General features: G+C 42.8%; 1 pseudogene; it reads right to left on the reverse strand.

Moving 5' to 3' along the window:
* LOC133047444 (aurora kinase C-like) overlaps positions 1–25,470 on the reverse strand; it is a 37,210-nt pseudogene extending 11,740 nt beyond the window's left edge.
* Positions 25,471–25,753: the final 283 nt, after the last annotated feature.

Here is a 25,753-nt window from a genome sequence, read left to right on the forward strand (position 1 = left end):
TCCCGGGGGTTTCCGCCCCGTTCCTAATTTCCTAATTGGCAAACAGCGGTCAGTGTTAGGCGAATGCTGATTGGTTGTATCCAGGTGGCCTGATAATCTTACCACCCGGAAGTGGGAAGGCCTGCTCCTAATCTAAGCTGCCTGCCATGGCGTTACTTCTGCTTGCCTCACAGTTCTTGATAAGGCGGTCTTCTAACGTAAACTTTTAACTTTATATTTAAACAAGTAAATAACTCTCAGGACTCAATCACCCTTTTATCTCTCAAACAAACTTCTGTCCTAACTTGTTGTCAGGAAACTTACCAGATACTTATCAGAAGAACGGGAGAACCTGCAGGAAATAACTCAGGGAAGGAAGCCTTGTTTTCATCGATCCAAAGGGGATGTATTGTCATCACTGCTCCTTTAAAACACAGTTGTTGTTATTTTAAGCCTATGCGTTGTCTTCTGTGTACATCCAGACCTTTAGAGAGTGTAGGCATTTCTTGTCCTCAGGGTCATAAAGACTAGTTTTCCTGGCACGTTCAGAGTCTCACACAAGTCACAATGAAACCTTTTAGATGTTGTAGACAAATGCAGCCTAAGGAACAGCAAGTTGAACCCTTTTAAGTTGTTTTAGAATTCTTGATTGGCTGGTTCTTTTCCATCTTACTAAGCAGCTGGGCTCCAGGCTCCCGTGGGGGCTGTGGAAGCAGAGCTCTGCAGTGGGGCTTCCTAGTGGTTTGCAGAGGAGACTACAGTTTCATAAAGAGGTGGGTGAGAGGCGTGAGTAAAATAATAGTTTAACTAGATACCAAGACATAGCCCCCAAACTTCATCCGTAAAGCAGAGGCTGACTGAAAAGGATGATGTACTTCTGAGCACAGCTGGAGAAGTTTATCCTGAGAAGCTGTGTCTCTGCTCCGCATCTTGAGTGTTTTTCCCGAACCATCTCAGCGGGATTGGCCTGACTGCATCGTTAGTTCTCGAAGGGAAGGAGGTGCCTGTGTACTTTGGGAAGAGCTATCATACTGTCACAAGCAAGGGCTAGAAGCAGGGGAAAAAACAATCAAATGTGGCTAAAATGTTTAGAAAAGAATCCATTAAAAAAAAAAAAGAGAGAGAGAATCGATTAAGTTAGAGCAGTGGCCAAAGGTTTATTAACTCCTCACAGCCATGTGGTCACCTCTGTCATTCTCAATTTAAAGGGAGAAGTTCTGAGAGAATTGACAAATTCTAAGTCCAAATGACAATGAGGCTGAACTGCTTGTTATATCAGAGGTCAAGGTGGTTATGAAATGCTACCAGACTCATGTCAGCTTGAAGTGACCATCAGTAAAGATGATTATTGCAGTGCATTGAAGAACATTGAATGTGTTCTTTCCTAGATGAACTGTTTCTCAGAGCAAGCAAACAGTTGGTTGATGAGCAAAGCTTTCTGTTTTATAGAATTTACATAATCAAAGAAGAAGAAATAACAGACGTAGAATATCACGCTTTTCCAACTCTTAGCTCAGAAGTAAGGAATCTACGTAATGATGGTAAATAGCGATAAATCTCATGAAAAGCAAAGCAATCACACATTCTGTGACCCCTCCCCCAAAGAGTATATCTTACATTGTCTGTGGAGTGCGAGTGTGTGTGTATGTGTTTGCTCAGCCGTGTCTGACGCTGTGATCCCATGGACTGTAGCCCTCCAGGCTCCTCTTTCCATGGGATTCTCCAGGGAAGAATACTGGAGTGGGTTGCCCTTTCCTCTTCCAGGGGATCTTCCTGACCCAGGGATTGAGCATATGTCTCCTGCAGATCCCGCATTGCAGGTGGATTCTTTACCGCTGAGCCACCTGGGAAGCCCCTGTGAAGTATTACTGCTCCCCACCCCAAGTCAAAGCCAGTCCGGCCAGTTGCCTGTCCTAATCTCCCGATATAATGGGAATACAGCGCAGAGGGATATGTTAAATAAAACCACAGTGATAAAATTCTAGAGAATTTGCCTGGAGGAAATTCTATAAAATAAGCAATCTGGCATCTTCAACAATGATTTGCAAACAAAAACAGAACCAAAGAATAAACCAGCACAAACAAGAAGGGAATAATATAGACTGAAAGTAGGCGTATCAAACAATGACTTAAACCATATAAATTCTTTCATTTTTTTTGCAGTTGAGAAAATTAGAATACTGCACATATATTTAAGGATAGTATGAGGTCGTTAATATTAATTATAAGAAGATACTAATCTTGCAGTTATTTTGGAGTCATTTTTTGGAGATGCAGCTATAGTATTTAAGGGTGAAATGATATGTTGTCTAAAATTATGTTCAAAGTAACTGGGAGGAGAGGCAGAGTAGTGTAGGGGGAGTGTATTTTGTGGGTCAGCAGAATTGTGCAGATAGCTTTGCACACCTACCCAGCCAGAGGTCTTAAAGGTCACAACCTGGAGAAATCAGGTATTGGAGAGAGAATCCAGGTTAATGTGAAGTGGAGGAAAAGTATATGGCCCCACTTGCATTTGGAGAGAGAAGTCTTTTTTTTCAATTTCTACCTGTCATGTAGACGTTCCTTATATGGCTCAGATGGGAAAGAATCCATCTGTCATGCAGGAAACTTGGGTTTGATCCCTGTGTTGGGGAGATTCCCTGGAGAAGGGAATGGCAACCCACTCCAGTATTCTTGCCGGGGAAAGCCTGTGGACAGAGGAGCCGACAGTTCATAGGTTCAAAAGTGTCATACATGACTTAGCATCTAGCCACCACAACCTGTCTATGTATTGAGGGTTCTTCTTTCAGGCCATCATTTGAACTGGGTCCCCTGTGGTATTAGGAAGTACTATTTTCTTTTGTTTCTGAGGTTTCTCCAAACTTGAGCACCAGCACTTATTTTCATTTATGTTATTTTGTCAGCAACGCAAAAATGAGTTAACTTTGAACCTCTTACAATTTGTCAGGTGTTCTGGTGGTGGTTTTTTTTTTTTTTTTTTGGCCAGCATTGTCAAATTCAGAAATCACTCCTCGAACACCGGGTCGTGAACTCTTGCTAACTTCTACATTCCTTAGTAATCAAAATCCTTCACTTAGGGAACATTGGGTTTATATTTACACTGGCAAACTGACACTACTATGACTCATAGCCACTAAACTCATGGGATCCTCTCAGAACTGCCTGGCCTTTCTCCTATCTTCTCTGGGTAGGCTGCTTTCTCCCTCTCTCTGAAATAGTCATTTCACATTTTATAAACTCTACTCCAAGTCTCCCTACTTCACTCTGACTCTCAGCAGATAACCATCCTTGCTATTTAACCTTGCAAATAGAAATTATCAGAAGAACTTCATCAGCTTTCCTGTATCTATAGATAAATATAAATGTTTAGCACTTGTCTTTATTTTTTTTTATTTTTTATTTTTTTTTGTGGTCATGCCACACAGCATATGGAATCTAAGTTTTCTGATCAGGGATCGAAACTTCACCCCCTACATTGGAAGTGCAGAGTCTTAACCATTAGACCACCAGAGAAGTCCCAGCATTCATCTTTCTCTCTTCCATGGGTAGGTGATAGAGGCCAATCCCTGCTCTAGGAATGAGTCCTTTCATGCTTTTTAGATAAACTTACCTTGTTGATTATCTTTCCTCCCCGTTTTCAGCTTTTTTCCTCTCTCTTCTTGATCCTCCCATCAGTATTGAAGTATGGCTTAGGCTCTATTTTAAAAGCGAAATGAAACAAAAATAACTCTTCCTGGATGTCATACGATCACCTCATCTCCATCTAATCATAGCTAAACTTTTGGAAAGAAGCAGCTTTCTACAGCAGTTAATTTTCTTTGCTTCCCACTCACTCTTCAATGTCAGCTCTCTGGCTCTGTCCCACTGCTCAGCGGATCCTGACATTTCGTGGGGACCCAGTAATACCGACTTCCGCCAAGCCGGTGGGCGAGGCTCACTCGCTGTGGACTTGGCTTTCAGCTTTTCCATCATCTTCAACACCCAGGAGCGCTTCCTTCTCCCTCGGCTTTTGTGACTGTTCCCATCATGTTCTCCCTCCCTCTCCCTGATTACCAGGTGGTTTGTCTCCCTCCAGTCTCTAAGCATTGATGTTTTTCCAAATTCGATTCAAGGCTATCTTTTCTTACTTTACCCTATTCTTAGGAAATCTCATATACATCTATAGCCTCAATGACAGAAATACAGAGTATTTTCCACTTTATTCTCCTCTTGAGATATTTTTTTTGGCCACACTATGCATATGTGGGATCTTAGTTCACAGACCAGGGTTCAAAACCACACCCTCTGCATTGGAAGCCTGGAGTCAGTTGGACCGCCAGAGAAGATCTAAAATCTTTATTTTGGATGCTGGTTCAGTATTTTCAATACCTATGTAGAATTCCCCATGAATGTTCTAGAATCATCCCCATCCTAAAACTGACCTCATAATATTACCAACACACTTCAGTTCAGTTCATTCACTCAGTTGTGTCCAACTCTTTGTGACCCCACAGACTGTAGCACACCAGGCTTCCCTGTCCATCACCAAGTCCAAAAAGACCCTCCAAAATTGTCCCCTTATTCATCATCCTTTGAATTGTCTTAGTTAAAAAGTTTGCCTCAGATTGATTCATAGCAACTATTACATTCTTATGAAGTCCCAGGAGATGTCTATAAAGTAGAAATTGAATTCTATTTCTATTAAAACAGAAATAAAATCTCTCCTTATCCAAATTTGGCTGTCCTTATGTTTTACTGCGATGCTAAATGATAAGGATTTCATTTCAGTCCAATCAAATGCAATGTATGTTATTCAAAAAATGACACATTGTGCCCAGCAAATATTAATCATGAAAGACTATGTTCTTATCCTTGAATTTCATCAATAAGGTACATCTTACTTGGAAATTGATTTCTTCCATTAGCCACCTGATATAGCCAACAGTCACAGTGATTTTGCCTCTGCTCCTCTACCTCTGAGAAGGATGCCAGAAAAAAAAAGCAAAGGAAAAATGTAGCAGTTTGGAGCTTTTATACTTTTCATCTTAGAAAATTCCTGAAGGTCAGATTTCATTTCTTTGTCTCCAAATAATGGAGTTAGATAAAAGCAAATTGTTGCCTTTTAAGCAGTCAGAAAATTAGGGTGTTCAACAAACACCCTGATAGGTTTTTTAAATGGTTAAGGGTAGAAGGAGAGGGTAAGGAAAAACACTGAAAGCTATTACACAATGTATTTCAACTTGAGTGTGAATTGGCTAATAAGTAAAGAAAATGAAATTGAACTGAAGGAATCAACGTGTGTGAGTTTGAGTCCTAAGTCTTCCATAAAGCCTTGGCTTTGCTGAATCATGTAGCAACACCATGACTCAACATTTCTCCAACTCATAAAGCCCAGTACCTCCAGCAATTCATGCATGTGAAAGTATTTGTCATTACAGTGTTATAAAATTGTAAGCTACCGTCCTTTACAAAAGTCCGTAGATTTCCAAGCTATCAGAGAATAAGATTTAGCTCCACTCAAGCTCAACATTTTTAAAGCTTCTTGATATGGGAAACCTTCCATCTTTGTATCCTGGGGGAACCCAGAGAGTGGTCAAAAGGACCTCCTAGAAATTTGTGCTGCTGACAATGTCAACAAGGCAAGCAGACCCACGAAGGCAACCTGGCCCTTTTGTGATCATCCTGGGGGACTGTGCACCCAAAGTTCAGGCCAGGACACAGACTTATTTTCATGTATCATCTTTCTCTTCCTGGTTATTATAATTTCACTGAATACAAGGATGACAAATATCTGTTGCATGCGTGAATGCTAAGTCACTTCAGTTGCGTCCAACTCTTTGTGACCCCATGAACTGTAGCCCACCAGGCTCCTATGTCCATGGGATCCTCTAGGCAAGATTACTGAAGTGGATTGCCATGCCCTCCTCCAGGAGAATCTACCTGACCCAGGGATCGAACCTGCATCTCTTAATTCTCTTGCATTGGCACCTGGGTTCTTTACCTCTAACACCACCTGCAAAGCCCTAACATCTGCTAGGAGATGCTTAAGAAAGAATGTGTTTATTTTTGCCCAGTTGAATAATTTCTAGATGTATAAAAATTCTATAGGTCAAACCTGTTACTAATTAAACAAACTTTAAAGGAAGAGTTATGACTTTAGCCTCCTTTTTATTTGGGGGACAATTTATTTGGTCTGTTTTATTTTTTTTCTAGTCATCCGATTTCATCCCAGTTGGGCAGCCCCTGCCCATCCTGCCCCTGGAGGGACTGGGGTGGCCTTGAAGCCCTTTATGCAGGACCTGCTGGTGTGAGCCTTCCCTGGCCAGGCCTTTGCTCTCTGCTTTACTCCCTCGAGACTCAGGCATGTCAGGCACCGAGTCCTGCAAGCGGTACCCATGTTCCATCCTCCGTAGCACAGCGGACATGCTGTTTTTATCTTAATCTGCCACTCTTCCTTGCTTGGTTAAGAACTGGTTAAGAATCCTGCAAGGAGGTGCCAGTTCCCACCGAGCCACAGGGGAAGCCCGAGAGAATAATTCAGCTTTTCCAGATACCCAACAGATGCACCTGGAGTATCACTAGGCTGGAAAGACCCATTCTGTCAGCTGCTCTCCTGGTTGGATCAGCATTTCACTGGCTTTCAATTTGTAATCCCACTTAGTAGGGAGAATCATTGTGTGTTTTTAAAAATTTGGTGGAGTATGGTTGCTTTACAACATTGAGTTCGTTTCTGCTGTGCACATTGATACAGCCTCTATGGAGAACAATATGGCAATTGTTCTTAAAAAACCAAAAATAGAGCTGCCCTGGTTGTTGTTCAGTCACTAAGTTGTGTCTGACTCTTTCTGACCCCGGGGACAACTCGCCAGGCTGCTCTGACCTCCACTATCTTCTGGAGTTTGCTGAAATTCATGTCCATTGAGCTAGTGATGCCATCTAACCATTTAATCCTCTGCTACCCCCTCCTTTTGCCTTCAATCTTTCCTAGTCCCAAGTCTTTTCCAATGAGCTGGCTCTTCGCATCACATGGCCAAAGTACTGGAGCTTCAGCATCAGAACTACCACTTGCTGTAGCAGTCCCACTCCTGGGCATATACTCTGAGAAAACCATAATTCCAAAAGATAAAAGCACCCCAGTGTTCACTGCAGCACAGTTTGCAATAGCCAAGAACGTGCTTCCAAGACATGGAAGCAACCTAAATTTCTATCAACATATGTAGAAGATGTGGTACATATATACAAGAGAATAATTGTATTTTCCTCATCTGTTCATATACCCTTTAAACTGCTAAACATTTGTGCAGGGTTCTATGTTTCTGTTGCCAAAATGAAATATATTTTATCATCATTTCATCACCTAATAAAATGGTGTTAGTCACTCAGTCATGTCCAACTCTATAATACCGTGGGGTGTAGCCTGCCAGGCTCCTCTGTCCATGGGATTCTCCAGACAAGAATACTGGAGTGGGTAGCCATTCCCTTCTCCAGGGGATCTTCCCTACCCGTGTCTCCCACACTATGGGCAAACTCTTTACCATCTGAGCAACAGGGAAGCCAAATAAATTGGTGGACTCTTTATTCTCTTATTCTTTGGTGGGAAATAGATTACCCTCAGTGTAGGTGTGGTGGTGGAGGTTTAGTCACTAAGTCACGTCCGACTCCTGCGATTCCATGGATTGTAACCTGCCAGGCTCCTCTGTCTGTGGGATTCTCCAGGTGAGATTACTGGACTGAGTTGCCATTTCTTTCTCCAGAGGATCTTCCTGATCCAGGAATTGAACCTGAGTCTTCTGCATTGCAGCAGATTCTTTACCAGCTGAGCTAGTGTATTTACCTACAATTAGAGGGCAGTCACCAGATATATGCTGTAAGATTCTTTTAAACTCAGTGGCTAATAAATACATGCAATTGTTCCAACTGACTTTTAAGAAATGCAAATAAAATGTTAAGAGATGAATTTTACCTACAAAATGGGGAAGATTAATAAGAATACTAAACATGTCAACCAGCCTATGGAGATGTAGGAAACCTCTATGCTCCTGGTAGATATATAAATTTGCATAAAATTTCTGAAAGTCATTTGTCAATATTCATCAAAAGACTCTACCCCTTGAATCTGAAATTTTACTTTTGGGAAACTCTCCCAAGGAAATAATTGAGCATATTTATATAATAAAACAGCTACAGAACCAGCAATGCAGTCTTTTTGCAACAGCCCCAAATGGGAATAATCTAAGGGTTTAAGAGTAGATGGAGAGTTGAAGAAATCATGGCTGAGTTGTACAGTGTGCTCATTAACATGCAAGGATAGAAATAAATTTTCTGACTTGGCAGGATAGTCACATGCATGCTTGCTAAGTCGTTTCTGTCGTGTCTGACTCTGTGACCACGTGGACCTTCCAGGCTCCTCGGTCCATGTTTCTCCAGGCAAGAATCCTGAGTGGGTTGCCATGCCCTCCTCCAGGAGACCTTCCCAATCCAAGGATCAAACCCACATCTCTTACATCTTCTGCATTGGCAGGCATGTTCTTTACTACTAGTATCACCTGGGAAGCCCAAGATAGTCACAGCATACTGTTCAGTAGAAATATAAGTCATTAAAAAAGAATGGGCAGTGTTTAAAAATCTTCACATGTGGAAGTGATTTTCTCTGGGTGGATGGCTGCTGAGTGGCTTCCTCTTTCTCCCCTACTCTTATTCTCTTTGTCTTTCTAAATTTTATTTTTCAAACAAGAAACACATGACTTTGTAAAAACTAAGATATTAGTTGAATAAATGTTTAAAAATAACCTTTTTATATGATATCTCTTTCCTCTCCCCAGTTCCCTCCAGGGACAGTTCACCAGCCAAGGCGCTCAGGGAAGGACATTCTTGTCGGTGTGGTTTATCTGTTACTATTGTTTGTTTGGCTACACCAGCTGTTAGTTGTGGAATGCAGGATCAGTTCCCCGACCAGGGATCGAACTCCTGTATTGGGAGCAGGCAGTCTTAGCCACTGGAGCGTTAGGGAAGTCCCTACTTTTATTATTTTAAAAGAATGTGCTGGCGCTCAGTAGCTAAATCGTGTCCAACTCTTTGTGACCCATGGACTGCAACCTGCCGAACCCCTTTGTCTGTGGGATTTCCCAGGCAAGAATCCTGAAGTGGGTTGCTATTTCCTTCTCCAGGGGATCTTCTCTACCCAGAGATCAAACCCAAGTCTCCTGCTTGGTGTGAAGATTCTTTACCACCATGCCATCTGGGAAGCACCATTATTATTTTAAAGGAATACAGTTCATTGATTCCCTCACTCTCTTCACATAGGCAGACTTTGCAAAGGAGAAAGGAGAGGAGAAGAGACTACAATATTCAGATTGGGGAGAATCAGTCATTTGATTAATGTATATACTTTTTCTTGATTTTCACTGAGGAGGGCATGAAGATGCCAAATCCTTTCCAGAGCTGGATTTGTTTTATGAATGCAAATAAATAATAGTTACCCATTAATTTAATAGGAAACTCAAGATTAACACTTAAGCAAGGTCATTGTGGACTTTTTATTTTTTCTCACTCAATACTTTAAAATGTTGAAATAGGCAGTTGAGTAACAAAGCTTTACCCTTCCACTGTATTTAAATTTCATTAAATTATATAAAGTCACTTACAGTCTTGGCTTCAAACTTGCTGAATCATTTTTTGGCTTATTTTGGGCAGTATGTGAAATTTTTCTTTCACCACCCTGTCTTCGTAACATTGTTTAAAGAGTCTCTTCAAATGGTTTACTTTGTTTATACTTCATCTATGTTCCCGCCTTCCAAATAGATAACTTAAGTATCAGTAACATTTATTTTGGCCCATCTTTACTCCTGAAATGAGACAAAGCCTGCCGTGCTTCTTCCATATGTGGGGCATTTCTGGAATATTGAGAGAAAGACATTTCTGATTATTAATTATTTTCTTTGAATTAATTTCCAGTGATGGTCACACAATTTTTCTTAGCACTTTCCAAAACATTTCAACAGAATTAAATTTTTTTAAATTAGTAAACTTCTATTTGTGTAAAGTAAATTGCAAATAGGAAGGTTGGGTATTGTAGTTGAGGAAAAATAGACTCAGCGTGACTTCTCTGTTGTTGTTTAGTCGCTAACCTACTCTTTGTGACCCGATGGACTGTAGCCCACCAGGCTCCTCCGTCCCTGGGATTTCCCAGGCAAGAATACTGGAGTGGTTGCCTTTCCCTTCTCCAAGGGGTCTTCCCCACCCAGGGATTGAACCCAGGTCTCTTGCATTGTGCCAGGCAGAATCTTTACCACCAGGGAAGCCCATCACTTCTTCAGTTCAGTTCAGTCACTCAGTCATGTCCGACTCTTTGCCACCCCATGGACTGCAGCACACCAGGCCTTTAGTGCATGCATTAAAAAATGCCGAGCACTCATGCAGAGATAACTTTGAATGAAACGTTGCTTCTTCTTCACCATGGCTCCATTTGAGGCAGCACTGAATCCAAGGAAAACCAGTCAATGATCCATCCGGGAGGAAACTGACTTGTGTTCCTTCCTCAAATCAAGCTTTCCCTTTGCCGAAAGGCATGGTTGAAACTCTGTAGACTCAGTTCTCTAGCTGAGCAAGAATTCCTATGGACCTTAACTAGTAGAACTTACCTTCTTATTAATCCCTTTAGGAATGTGGCCACCTGGGTCTCAAAGTGTTATTTGAGCTTTGCAGCATCTTTAGCTAGATGAGAGCCCTCCACATGATCTCTGTGACTCAGGGGCAGCGGGAGGAATGGTCAGCGACTCTGGAGAATTCAGCCAGGAGTGACTTTTTGTTTGTTTGACTAAGCATATCGTTCTTTCGTTTTGATGTAAACCATCAAAACCATGACTATAATGTTTAAAGTGATTTTTTTGGCTAATTAACTTGGGTATGTCTTAATGGAATGACAGTTAGCTTCTCATTAGCCTGAAGTGAATTACCTACCTTTCTGATACAGTTTTAGCAAAAGATCCCTGTGACCAGAGAGAATTATAAGTGGATATAGGCATCCCTGGTGGGTCAGCTGGTAAAGAATCTGCCTGCCATGTGGGAGATCTGGGTTCAAACCCTGGGTTGGGAAGATCCCCTGGAGAAGGAAATGGCAACCCACTCCAGTGTTCTTGCCTGGAGAATCCCTTGGACAGAGGAGCCGGTGGGCTACAGTCCATGGGGTCACAAAGACTCGGACACGACTGAGCAACTAACACTTGATCGAGGGTCCCACTGACTGTTCTGTTGTGAGGTCCAGGCATTTGCAAGTTTCTGTAACAAACCGTGCCTTCACTATGATGCCAGTTGAGTCAATTCTATGCGTAAAATTTATTGATCTGTTCAATCCATTTTCTTGACAGGATACAGCTAATCAATTTGAATTCGCAGTGTACCAGTGCAGGCAAAACATCACTTTCTTTCTTTAGTTGTGGCTTATCTGTTCATATGGCCTGTGTATCTTTCCTGCTGCCCATTTAGATGGAATTTTGCACATTTTAATGAGCCAGGTTTACTGTTCCATGTGCTTCCTTCAGACAACAGTTTCAAGCAAACTTTCTATTTGTGAAAAAGTTCTGGCCTTCTAGAAAGAAGACTCAGAATATCTTTTTCATTTTTAAAAATTTCAAACTGTAAACTTTTTATTTTTTATTGGGTATAGCCGACTAATAATGTGATAGTTTCAGGTGAATGGTGAAGGGACTCGGCCATACATATACATGTATCCATTCTTCCCCAGACCCCTCTCCCTTAATGTATGTAAGAATGAGGCATTACAAAGACAACCTTCTCTAACGAAAGGAAAGGGAGAGAAAGGAAGTTATTATATCCAAAATAAGATCAAAAGCGTAAGATTTGACAGCCCGTGTTTGTGGTTTAATCTCTTTTAAAACTGGGATCTAGAATCCCATTAGTGCCAGGCTTCTGAAACTCACCCAGCATGTGTAGATAAGAATGGTAGACATCAGTGGGGACCAGCGGAATCCAAAAGAGGAAAACTTCCTTTGTTTAATTGAAACCATAAAGTGAAATGATAATCCACTTCACAAGGTTGCAATTTTACAAACTGAGAAGAGTCTCATTCTATAGCATCAAATCCCTTTGTATTCTCCACAATTTCCTGAGTGAAATCACCCTTAGATTAATTCCTTGTTGCATTTGCTCCATCCTGTCTCCTTGGAGAATCAATCAGGATCTCGTGGGGGTATAGTGAATGGTTAATGATGTCTAAGGCTTCCTACTTATCCTTAAAGGCTGCGGGACACCATTGCATTGCATGGCAAGGTGGGCCACAATGTCATGTTACATAAAATATTAGAATCCATCCTGATATATCCATGCCCAGAGACAACCAGGAATACCCTTGCAGCCAAAGTTGGGTCTGTTAACTTGCCCCCACACCATGAGGAACCACTGGGTGGCTCGAGAAGCATGTGGGGGTGGCTTGTCATTTGGTTTGAAGTTTTGATTTTGGGGGAGAATGTCAGGAAATTAATTTAATTTTGGATTGGACGCTGCTAGAAAGCAGGGGTGATCTGTTAGTTGAGCATCTTAACACTTTTTATGTAGGAAGAAGAGGCACTAGTGGTTGAGAACCCACCTGCCAATGTTGGAGATGCAGGAGACACAGGTTCAATCCCTGGGTTGGGAAGATCCCCTGCAGGAGGGCATGGCAACCCACTCTAGTATTCTTGCCTGGAGAGTCCCTATGGCCACAGGAGCCTGGTGGGCTACCGTCCATGGGGTCACAAAGAGTCAGACACAACTGACTGAGCATGCACACAAGAGCGATGAAGTAAGTGGCAGTGTCAAGGTAGTAGCACTTGTATGGTCATGATGGAGAGATGCTTGTTCACTTAAATGGGAGCAGGGTGTCCTGGTTTTAGTTTTGTCCCAACATGGCCTGGAGTGAACACATCCGATGTTCATATTCTGTGAAACTGTTAACATTTGCTTGGGGATCTCCTGGCCCAGCTTCACGGTTCTCTCCAGGCATTACAGCCCACTCTCCAGGGCACCTTTGCACAGTATAAATATTTGAAGGAAGCACAGGAACATTTGTTGAGTGTCCTGTGAACATAACTGCACTGTTTGGACCTAACTATGGAACTGTGGGATGCTTAGGACTTCTCTTGGCTTAGGGCTGCAGTGAAAAAAAAAAGAAAATTACCCAAGATGCCAAGGACACTGTGGATGGGCACACTTGAGAAGGCTGGCCTTGATATTATTTCACCTTCAGATGCTGGGCTCCAGCTCCTGGGGCCAGGGTGTTCTTTCTCAATCCCCTTCTCTTCATCTGTCTCCCAGCACAGAAAAGTTTGAAACTGGGGAACCTTGGTCTAGAACTGCGTTGTGTGGTTCAGAAGCCGCTTACTACATGTGTCTATTTAAATTAATGAACACATGCAGCTAAGTCATCAGTTCTTTGATCCCACTGGCCACGTTTCAGCTGCTCAGTGGCCACATCTGCCGAGCGGTCACACAGTAAACAGCACAGATGGAGAATGTTCCCATCCCTGGAGCTAGTCCACTTGGCAGGGCTCCTGCCCACACAGTGCCCACAAAGCAGTCTGCATCCCATGGGGCCAGTCATTCTGCAATAAGAGGATGCCCACACACAAGCTCTTACCTGTCCCTTGAAAGTTTCAGCCCCAAATATTCTTAAGCGTGGAATCAGCCCGGCTCCCGGCCCTTACTTGCCCATCGAAAGCGTTTGGTGATAGCCCTGCTTCGTCCAGGCCAAACAGCACCTCAGGCTGAAATGTTTGCCTTTGTACTACTTCAGACTGATCTAGAATATCATCCCAGAGTGAAATGATGTCTACAGCATAAACAGATTCTCATTTCCACAGTGAGAACCCCCAGAACAACAGACAAAGAATCCCATTAGAGAAAGTCATAAACTTACTGTCTCAGCTTCCAGGAATTAAGGCATCAAAAACCTAAAGTTCAATGAGTATCTTTTAAAGACAAGTGACTAAGCCAGCACACTGCTTGCTCCTGGGCAGCTGGGGACCCCTTGTGGACCCACATTGTCCTTGATCATCACTGAGTCTTCCCAGCTTCTTGAATAAAGCTGCCCTGGGGGCGGCAGTCCACCTCCCCGAGAATTCAAGTGCCGCTAGTGACGGAGGGCAGGGTCATGAGTGTGGGTGGGAGTCAGGCTGCCTACCGTTGGTTCCCACGTCCTCCACTTGCTCTATCTGATGACTTAGATAAACACCTCAACTCTCTGTGTCCAAGGTTGCTCATCTGTAAATTTGTAGATTTATAGACGAGGAAAAGGACAGTATGTAACCCAAACTCAGAGGGTTGTTTTGTGCATTAAATGACTCAATGCATATAAAATTATGCCAGATATACAGTGCTCACTTAATCAATGCTAGTTATCTTTATTACCGTCTATCAAGTAATAGATGGGTGATTTCACAGGATATATGACTTACTTCTCATTAGGACACTGTAAAACATTAATCTCATTTATAGATTAGAAAATTAAACATTAGAAAGTGTAAATAAATCATCCTGACTCATACCCATTAGATGACAAGGCTGAGACCTTAAAGAAGGTTAGGTTTGTCTGTGATATCCTCCCAAAATACCCATAACATTTTCTATTACACACTCAATACACTTGCAGTGATTTGTGAAGCTGTTCTTCCCAAGGAGATGGTACTTTCCCTGAGAACAGGATTCATGTCTGTCTTGTTCAGCATTCTACTCTTCCTTCTTGTAACACTGCGTAGAAGCTTAGTGAGCACTTAATAAAGATGTACTGAGTGGATAAATTAACAGACAGATGAATGAATCTATGTGTTCTCTAGTTTTCCAAATGCTATTTTATTTTGGATGAAAAGATGGTAAAGGAAAAAAAAAGTTGAACATTTTATGGGTATATTAAAATTCTTGTTCACTTTTTAGAAAAACAACATTGGTATGAACAAGCAGGTTTAGGTAGTATTTATCATGGAAAAGGGACATGGGTTTTAAAGTTGAATAATACATTTAACTGGGAAAAAAAATAAACAGGCAGCATTTAACAGTGATTTAAAAAAAAAAAATCCTGAGAGCCAGTGCTAATTTTGTAGTACAGAAGGTTCCAAAGTAATCCAGCCTAGAGATGACTAAAGCCTGGATCAGGGATTTGCCTGCAGGGATAAAGAAAGAATAAATGAAGATCTCTGACCTTTAAGAGGAAAAAAATTGTGTTTTTAAAAAAAACCCAATCACCTTGAGAATGACTCTTTCTGTATAACACTAAGTTCTATTTTTAACACAGAAATCCCAAATTCAACCTAAAGTGATTTGCTGCTAGATTATTTAATCTGTAATTAACTGGCCTTTATACTTCTTTTATTAGAAATTACAGATTCTTGCTTAATAGCTAATATGCCAAGCCACCAAATCCATTACTTATACGAATAAGTGCAATTTAAGTGGAACAATATCCACCAAGTACTGATAACAGGTTAAAGCATTTACCCATGAGTAACGTCAGCAGAAATGAAACGTCCTGGCTGAGGGGACGAAGGCCTGCAATGCAGCACCAGTTACCTAGGACACTCAGCCTAGACAACTTGGCAGCTCCAAGGCCAATGCAGGGCAGTCGTCAAGGTGGCGAGAAACCGTATTTCCCTTGTTGATCTGCAAATCCTTATCTCTGTCATTGTCCAAAGACTAAGAACATTTCTATTTGAGGACACACAAAGCATGATTTTATCATAGCTTGGAGATGTGAAGTTCTTAATCTGAACAATGCTGGGATAAACTTACCTGCAGCAATCTTTTATTGTAATACTGGAGTTACTGTGCTCTAGTTAATTGGATGATTTGGGTATCTGAATTTCTTTTCTTTTTAATATCATAATCATATTTAAAAATGTGTTCCAATATCAAATGGTAAAGTTCAACAAGGAAAAACTGAAATTACTTTTGGCATCTGAATTTCTAAGTTAGATACCTTCTGAATTCGTTGGGGAACACTGCTTTTCCTTTAACTGTGTTATGTATTGAATGTTTGTGTCTCCCCAAAATATGTAGGGTATTAATACCTAGTGTGGCTGTATTAGGAGAAGGGGCCCCTGAGGAAGTCATTGATGTTAAAGGAGGTCAAAAGGGTGATGCCTGGATCCCACAGAATTAGGGTCCTTATAAGAAGAGACCCCAGAGAATTTGCATCTCCCGTCTATATCCACATCTCGTCTACCCAACCCCCATGCCCAGGCACTGAGGAAAAGTCACAGGAGGACAGAGTGAGAAGCCCAGATCCTTTCTAAGGCACTGGAGGGGACAGTGAGAGAGTGACCGTATCCTGGTCTCTTGTGTAATCCCACCTGGCTGCATGCTCTGTATCCTCAGCTCCCCTGGGAGGCGTGTTTGTGTTCCCACTTCTGCTCAGGTGCCCAGCAGCTGGTTCTCACTGCAGGATGCTACCAAACTCCTCTCCCCGTGGTCTTGTCATCTATGTGTGTCTAATTCCCTTTTTACTATTAAACTCTCTTTGTTGAAACATAAAAATCTAGTCCCATTTCCCCGCTTAGACTCTGATTTTGTTGTTTAGTTGCTAAGTCGAGTACGATTCTTTTGTGACACCATGGTCTGCAGCCCTCAGGACCCTCTGTTCTTGGAATTTTCTGGACAAGAATACTGGAGTGTTGCCATTTCCTCTTCCAGGAGATCTCCCTGACCCAGAGATCGAACTTGTGTCTCCTCTGTTGCAGGTGAATTCTTTACCACTGAGCCACCTGGGAAGCCCAGGTGAATCTTAGGCAGGTATTTAACCATCTATGTCACACTTCAAAGATTCAGAAATTAAAACCTATGCTGATATTCTGATTAGAATCACTGCAAAATTCCCAGTGCTACTATATATTTATGTAAGTTTTTATCTTTTTGCCACTTTGTCAGCACTGGGAGTAATTCCATTTTGAATCAGAAGTCCGTGTCTTTCTCTAATTTCTTACTTTCAATCTTTTTCCCACTGCAGTTTCATTTCTAATCACTCAAGTTATTTTCTTGATAAGGAACTAGATCAAGCCATCCCCATTCTCGCAGGACTGTTTGAGTACTGCTTGCTCAGTCGTGTCCAACTCTTTGCGACCCTATGAACTGTAACCCACCAGGCTCCTCTGTCCTTGGGATGGTCCCAGCAGGAACACTGAACTGGGTTGGCATTTCCTCCTCCAGGGGGTCTTCCTGACCCAGGGATCAAACCCATGTGTCCTATTTCCTACATTGGCAGGCAGATTCTTTACCACTGAGCCACCAGGGGCACAAGACTCTTTAGCACAAGATAAATGTCCTTTAGCCACTTTGTCTGCAGTTTTCCCCACTGCTTCTTGAGTCTGAACCCTGATTCTCTGTGAGCACCATACTTTTTTCCACTTGGGGCTTTTCCACAAGTTGGGTCTTCTGAATGGAACACACCCCTCTTCCTGCCTCCCTGGAAAGCTCCTATCCATTTTTCAAGTCCAACTCAAGGTCCTTTTTCCACGATCCTTCTTCAGCCCAGCGGATATCACGGGAGCAGCGTCACCGACCCCAGTTGTCCTTGCTGAAGCCCGCTTCACTGTCGCCCAGTTGGCACTGAGGGATCAGAACTGCTTGGAATAAGCAGTTTTTTTTATCCCCACAGTTTAGCACAGTGTCTTTTAACAGGGTAAGAACCCAAATATTAGACTGAATATTAGACTAAATAATAAAGTAGCAAATAAAAACACTTCAAGGTGAACAGTACTTTTTCTGGATTACTAAAGAATAATTATTTTTAGTAATGCCAAATAAAATTTTTAAAATAAAAACTAATATTCTGTGAAATCTTATTCTGTGCCAGTGCTACATATTCAAGACCTAATCTCTTAGCATAGTTTTGGCATCAATCTTGAGAGACCCTTGGACAGCAAGATCAAACCAGTCCATCCTAAAGGAAATCAACCATGAATATTCATTTAAAGGACTGATGCTGAATCTGAAGCTCCAATACTTTGGCCATGCAATACAAAGAGCCGACTCACTGGAAAAGACTCTGATGCTGGGAAAGATTGAGGGCGGGAGGAAAAGGGGACGACACAGGATAAGATGGTTGGGTGGCATCATCGACTCAATGGACATGAGTTTGAGCAAACTCTGGGAGACAGTGAAGGACAGAGAAGTTTGGCGTGCTGCAGTCCATGGGGGTCACAAAGAGTCAGACACGACTGAGTGACTAAAATTGAAAGTCCATCTAGTCTCAGTCTTTGCCTCTATTTCTCTTTCGCGCACACAGACATAAAAAAAAAAAAAAAAAAAAAAAACTTAGGCAAAACCATGCCCAAACTATTCCATACCTATACACGTTAATTCTAAGTTTCTATTTTTATAATACTTTATTTTAAATTATCTATTGGCCTTAAAAATAAAACATCATTGCTGGCACAGAATTAAAAATATAATAAACTCTTTAGTTGCTACTTTTGTAAGTTGTGGCTTCTTAAATCTGCTCTTAAAAATAAAAAATGCAGAGAAATGTGGGCAGTGACATGTCAGTGGGTGTAAACTGTGGTGTGCCAGCAAGTTTAAAAGCTTATTTGAAATGTGAAGATAAGCTTGATTCCAAAATTATTCCATCTTTATTTTTCTCTGCCTTTTTTTTTTTGACTTGAAGATATCTCCTATTTAACATGACAAGAGCCTCCTGCTCCCAAACTCCCAAGTTTGAGAAGAAATTGTATGAAATGTCATCATATCCCACCCCACCCCATTTCTTCCCTCCTTCTTGGTAACAGAGAGGTCTTAATGAACCCGATCTGATAATTTGACTCTCAGAGAATCAGATTTTATTTTGGGCAACACATCTGCCTGAAATGTCAGCCTTTACCTGACTTTCAACTTCCTTTAAGTGGGAGGGAGAAAATAGATGTGGCTGCATTAATAATAGCTAAATGCTAATATGACATTAGAATTGGGATGGAACAGCACATACTTTGTCGCTGTCGCTCTGAATGACAGCCCTCCCATAGGTGAGTCAATAAGGAAGAAAATCGTGTTGGAGAATATAGTCCATGAAGGAAAGAAGAGAAGGATAAAGGGAGAAGTCACATATTTTACCTTGTAGAAATAAGAAAAACTTTAGGCTAAGTGCTATCCACTTATTACAGTATTTAGGTGTCTGATCACAGGGTCTGATCACAGAGTGTCAAATCTTGCTTTTCCATCATTTTCATGGTGAAACAGAAACTGTTTAGTTTCTAAGTCTTATTTGAGTCTTTGAGACCCCACGCGCTATAGCCCATCAGGCTCCTCTGTCCGTGGAATTTCTAAGGCAAGGATACTGGAGTGGGTAACCCTTCCCTTCTCCAGGGGACCTTCCTGAACCAGGGATCGAACACGCATCTCCCACACTGGCAGGCTGACTACCACTGAGCCTCTGGGGAAGCCCTGAAACAGAAGCGAGACATCATCAAAGCCTCCAGCTGGCCCTACTCACTCTCACTTGCTTCTTTCCTTGCCTTCTCTCTCCTTCAGAGCTGTTGAAGTCTCTGGAATTCCATCTCTAATACACTGCCAGATTAGATGGCAGGCAAGCTTACAGAATTATTCCAAGAGGTGATGCTGTCTGGGTTTGGACTGCAGGGTGCAGTTATCAACCTGGCCCAGACGACTCATCTGAGAGTCTTCATCAAGCAAACTGTGATACTCTTTTCTCGGCCACACACTTCACCATCATGAGCAAACATGCTCTGTCCCTAGAGTTCCATCATTCAATGCTTAGTGACTTAGTAACATCCCTCAGGGAAACATAAAACTAAAATAATCTAGGTCCCTATAAACAAGGACAAATGAAATGTGCACATCATTTAATTTTAGTTCCATACCTTTCTGGAAGTCAATTGTTTACCAGGTTAACCAGGCATTCTGCAAGATCCTGGAATAATCAAATCTAGTGAATAATGAACCCCCATTCATGAAGGAAAATATCTCTTGCTCCTGTAAATCCCTTCATCTTTTCTTTTACTTACTTTAATCTCCTCCCAACTTTGGCTCATTGGGCTTCCCACTCCAGTATTCTTGCCTGGAGAATCCCATGGACAGAGGAGCCTGGGGGGCTACAGTCCATGGGGCCACAGAGAGTCGGACACGACTGAGCGACTGAACTCACAACTTTGACTTTGACTCATCGGGGCTCCTTAGTCCCTCATCTTGTCTGATCAGAGCCGAACTTATTATCTGACCTAAAATATTTGTCTGGTTCTTTCTTCTCACCTTTCTTTTTCCCATCTCTCTCTTTCTCTCCCCCTTTTTCTCCTTTTCTTGCTCCTTTAAAATATTCCTGCACACTCACTCTGTGCCGGGAATTGTGTGCTGGGACGGGAGCTTCAGTGGTGAACAAAACACACATTTCTGACAACCTCGTGGGACAGAGAAGCCTGCCATCGCACAGATGAGAGATGATCATAGAAAGAATATAGGAAAGGCCTCATTTATTGAGTTCATGTCAGAGAAGATGCTGTCAAGAGGACACCCTGAGCTGAGAGCTGCATGGAAGTGAGGCAGGCAGGCAGGCAGAGGGCAGAGCGTCCTAGGTGGAAAGCTTAGGGGTGGAAAGGCGCTTGGATGGCCACTAAAATGGGACTTTGTGTTGCAGTGAAAAGGAAAAAAAGAACAATGAATTTTCCTTTTCTTTCCTGAGAATGAAGAAGATAAAGGGAACAGTGAGCAGGCCTGATCCTTCCTGGTTTTTTCACTTTCACTTTTCCCAATCTGTAGTCTGTAACTAAATCTGCTTTTCTGCCCCCTAACTCTGCATGGAAAAGGTCAGTTTTCATCCCAATCCCAAAGAAAGGCAATGCTAAAGAATGCTCAAACTACCACACAATTGCACTCATCTCACACGCTAGTAAAGTAATGCTCAAAATTCTCCAAGCCAGGCTTCAGCAATACGTGAACCGTGAACTTCCAGATGTTCAAGCTGGTTTTAGAAAAGGTAGAGGAACCAGAGATCAAATTGCCAACATCCGCTATATCATCTAAAAAGCAGGAGAGTTCCAGAAAAACATCTATTACTGCTTTATTGACTATGCCAAAGCCTTTGACTGTGTGGATCACAATAAACCGTGGAAAATTCTGAAAGAGAAAGGAATACCAGACCACCTGACCTGCCTCTTGAGAAACCTATATGCAGGTTGCAAGTTAGAGCTGGACATGGAAAAACAGACTGGTTCCAAATAGGAAAAGGAGTATGTCAAGGCTGTATATTGTCATCCTGCTTATTTAACTTATATGCAGAGTACATCATGAGAAACGCTGGGCTGGAAGAAGCACAAGCTGGAATCAAGATTGCTGGGAAAAATATCAATAACCTCAGATATGCAGATGACATTACCCTTATGGCAGAAAGTGAAGAGGAAACTAAAAAGCCTCTTGATGAAACTGAAAGAGGAGAGTGAAAAAGTTGGCTTAAAGCTCAACATTCAGAAAACTAAGATCATGGCATCTGGTCCCACCACTTCATGGCAAATAGATGGGGAAACAATGGAAACAGTGACAGACTTTATTTTCTTGGGCTCCAAAATCATCATATTAAAAAGCAGAGACATTTCTTTGCCAAGAAAGGTCCGTCTAGTCAAGGCTAAGGTTTTTCCAGTGGTCATGTATGGATGCGAGAGTTGGACTGTGAAGAAAGCTGAGCACCGAAGAATTGATGTTTTTGCACTGTGGTGTTGGAGAAGACTCTTGAGAGCCCCTTGGACTGCAAGGAGATGCAACCAGTCCATCCTAAAGGAGGTCAGTCCTGGGTGTTCATTGGAAGGACTGATGCTGAAGCTGAAACTCCAGTACTTTGGCCACTTCATGTGAAGAGTTGACTCACTGGAAAAGACACTGATGCTGGGAGGGATTGGGGGCAGGAGGAGAAGGGGACGACAGAGGATGAGATGGCTGGATGGCATCACCAACTTGATGGACATGAGTTTGGGTAAACTCCAGGAGTTGGTGATAGACAGGGAGGCCTGGCGTGCTGTGGTTCATGGGGTCGCAAAGAGTCGGACACAACTGAGCGACTGATCTGAACTGAACTCTGCATGAGCTACCAGTTCTACCTATTAGCCTTTGACTCTGTGCTAATTGCATCCTGTATTTGCTGCTCACCTTGATAGCACTCTCTTTGAAGACCACTCCTGGGTTTTTTCTTTTTACAAAGAGAAAGCCTCACTCAGTACGTTGCACAAAAGACGATGGGCCCAATCGTCAGCTCCCAGAGGCTACCTGACACCGGCTTGTGACTGTTCTTGAAAGTGTGCAAGAGGAAGAGATGAAGATGCTAGCACCTTTGATCCTCATCATGGACCCAGACTGCAAGCCCTCATAAGCCCTGAGACTTTCATGGAGGACAGGGCACAGCTCTTGAGGCATGAACCTCCTGTGTTCCCCACTCTGCCAGCTGAGGATTAAAGCCACCTTCCTATTTCCTCCAAACTCTGTCTCTGTGTTTTTTGTGTGGCTTCATTGGGCATGGAAAGCCAAGTTCTTGGTGGCAACATTTGGAAGAACTTAGAGGCCCCTGGCATCAAAGGGTACTGGAGGGTGGCGGGTATTTTCTGAGATGAGCCTGAGAAGGCAGTGTTGGGAGAAATGCAGGAGGGTCAAAGCTCAGGAAAAGATCAGGGGCTTTCTACATATCTGGAAGCCATGGGTGTTTGTTTTCTTATCTAGCACAGGAGTGACATAATTTAGTTTGAATGAGATAAGTCAGGAAGGCCTTTCAGGAGGCTTTTTGCCTGAAACTGTAGCTTTCAGAGAATTGCACGTGGAGTAGGGAGTCTATGGGCTTCCCAGGTGGCGCTAGTTGTAAAGAACCTGCTGGCCTATACAGGAGATGTAAGAGACTCGGGTTTGATCCCTGGGTCGGGAAGATCCCCTGGAGGAGGGCATGGCAACCCACCCCAGTATTCTTGCCTGGAGAGTCCCGTGGGCAAAGGAGTCTCATGGGTGATGGTCCACAGTGTCACAGAGTCCGACTCAACTGAAGCGACTCAGCATGCTGAGCACACACTACTAGAAACTACCAAACTCTAAGGAACGTCAGTGTTTCAAGACTGTGCAGGGAAGCAACACATTGAGAAGGAGTGGGCCACAAGGCCAGAGTACACTTTCACGGAACAAAAACATGTCGAGAAAGAAAGAGTCAGAAATGTTGAATGCTTCTGATACAAAAGACAGGAAACGTGTCCTCTGAATAGAATGTGGGCATCACTCTGGCCATCCTACAGGTGGTCTGGTTCACATTTCCTCCATACAAACTGACCTCCCAGGGTCTCCGTGACCTTGTATCTCTCAGAGCTCCTTTCTCACCAGCTCCTCAGACTCGCGTTTCCGTCTGTTTATCCCCCTACTGACCTCCTGTTCCCGACCATGGGTGGTCCCACTGCCTTCTTTCAGAAGAAATAGAAATACAGACATAGACTACTCAGCGCCCCCTGCCCATCCCCAGCCTCCTGCGTGAGCCTCTCCACATTCCGGCTTTCACTGGACCTCACCACTCCCTCTCCTCTCTGGGATGTCCCACAGCGGTGACTGCCTTTCCCCCAGGCTTTTGCTTTTTCTCGTCTTTTATTCACCTCTCTGCCTATGACGACGCTGAAGCCACTCCACCTCTTCACAGTGCTGCTTGATTTTCAGGGGACCATCCTAGCTGTGCTTTCCTTGACTGATAACGTTCTAAAAAATGCTATATGTAGACACCTGTATCCCCCAATTCTCCCACATAAACAGCTCTCTTCACTGCATTCTTTGACACTTGGACTCCACCACAGCAGGGGCATCATTCATTTAAGGTCTGTTTTTACCATTAAATCCTGAGTTCCTTGAAGGCAAGCGGCCACATCTTATCTCTGCAGACTACTCACTGGCCAGCACATGACATACAGAAATTGCTCGATCATCACCCGAGGAATAAATAAATAATGCCTTTGAACATTATTATAACTTGGCAAGTGTTACTCTTAATAGCAAATGTTGACTTTAATAATGTACTGAGGGTTACATTTCTCCACTATAACCCCATTGCTGGGCAAAATTGAGTATAGACTCTCCAAGCTAAACCTTCAAAACCCCTTAGAGAAAATGCTGACATAACCTTTCTTCCAAATGAAGCCAGTATATTCAAAATACCAGAAGTCCTTTGCTGACCCCACAGTGATAGTTGACCTCTTAACATGCAGACTGTTAAAATCCTAGGCTCTGTCCTCAGAGAAGAGTTGTTACAAACAGTTCTTGCCAAGTAAAGAGGATTCTGCATTTCTAATCCACCAAGATGTTTTTAAAAAACAGCTGTTACAATGACTATTTAAGCTGAGGATATGTGAGGTTCTTTTATTTACAAATTTTTCATGCATGAGTACTTGTCGGGTGTTTATTTGTCAAAACCCACGTCACATCTGTCTTGCATGCCATACTCCTGATGACATTCTTTTTATCTGAAATCTAGAGATTTAGGTGCATTCAGTGTTGTCACCTGCTTGCTAATGCTCAGGAGATCAACGGCATTCTGTAGGCAGGCCATCTGGAGTCAATGGTTACATCATGTGGGTTGTTGAAAAGGAAGATTTTAATGCAGAGGAAGCAGCCAGATCCAGAGAGTTTCTCTCTCCTGGTGCTCCTGCTTTGAAGGCTAAGTATCAGATTTTGCTGTGTGTGATAGATACAAAGATAATCAATCTGGTTGATGCAGTTCTACCTGAAAAGAAGTAATCTAGGTCACTCAGCCGTGTTTGACTCTTTGTGACCCCCTGGACTATACAGTCCATGGAATTCTCCAGGCCAGAATATGGGAGTGGGTAGCCTTTCCCTTCTCCAGGGGATCTTCCCAACCCAGGGATTGAACCCAAGTCTCCCACATTGCAGGTGAATTCTTTACCAACTGAGCCACAAGGGAAGCCCTTATTAACTAGCATGATGCATCTCACAAGCAAAGAAACAAAAGACAGATGCAATACCAGAGCAGGTGTTCCACAAGCATTCACCAAGGAATAGGGGTGGGCAGGGCTAAGGAAGCCTTTTGAGCAGCCAGGGAAGCATCTCCAAGAGTGAGCGCAGGCCCATGGCTGCTCCAAGACCTGGGCCAAGAGCAGCCACTCCCAGGGCTGGTATCTGAGAAGCCTGGAGATGAGGTCCCGAGTCCCCAAAGGTATCAATGCAGAAAATCTTACATCTACCTTGAGGATGCAGCTGTAGGTCTCACTATGGGAGGCACTCTCAAAGGGTGGATTTCCCACCAGAGGCTCATAGCAGAGCACCCCTAGGCACTATAGATCCACTTCTCATTGTATGTTCTCCTCTCAGTCATTTCTGGGGGCAAGTAGTCCAGCATCCCACACATCATCTTTCTCCTTAGAGAGGGTGTGTGCACAGACCAGCCAAAGTCTGCATCTTCACCTCACGCATGAGCCCCAGTAGCAGGTTCTCCGGCTTAATGTCCCTGTGAATCACCTTCTTTTCATGGCAGTAGGTCAGAGCATCTGCCAATTCCTCCATTACTTGGTGGTTCAGGGGTAAAGAATCCGCCGGCCAATGCAGGGGACACAGGTTCTATTCCTCATCTGGGAAGATCCCACTTGTCACAGGGCAGCTAAACCAGTGCGCCACAACTGAAAGAAGTAATAGTATTAGATTTACATGTTTGCTAATGTAGTCAGCTGTTTTGCAATAAGTTGTGGTAAAAACAGATTGGCATATTTATAAATTAGGCAGAAAAATAGAATAGTTTTTTACTGGTTCAAAATGAGTTTTTTTTTTTTTTTTAATTTTAAAGATAGCA

This window comes from Dama dama, chromosome 27, assembly GCF_033118175.1.
Source record: "Dama dama isolate Ldn47 chromosome 27, ASM3311817v1, whole genome shotgun sequence".
Taxonomy (NCBI): Eukaryota; Metazoa; Chordata; class Mammalia; order Artiodactyla; family Cervidae; genus Dama; species Dama dama.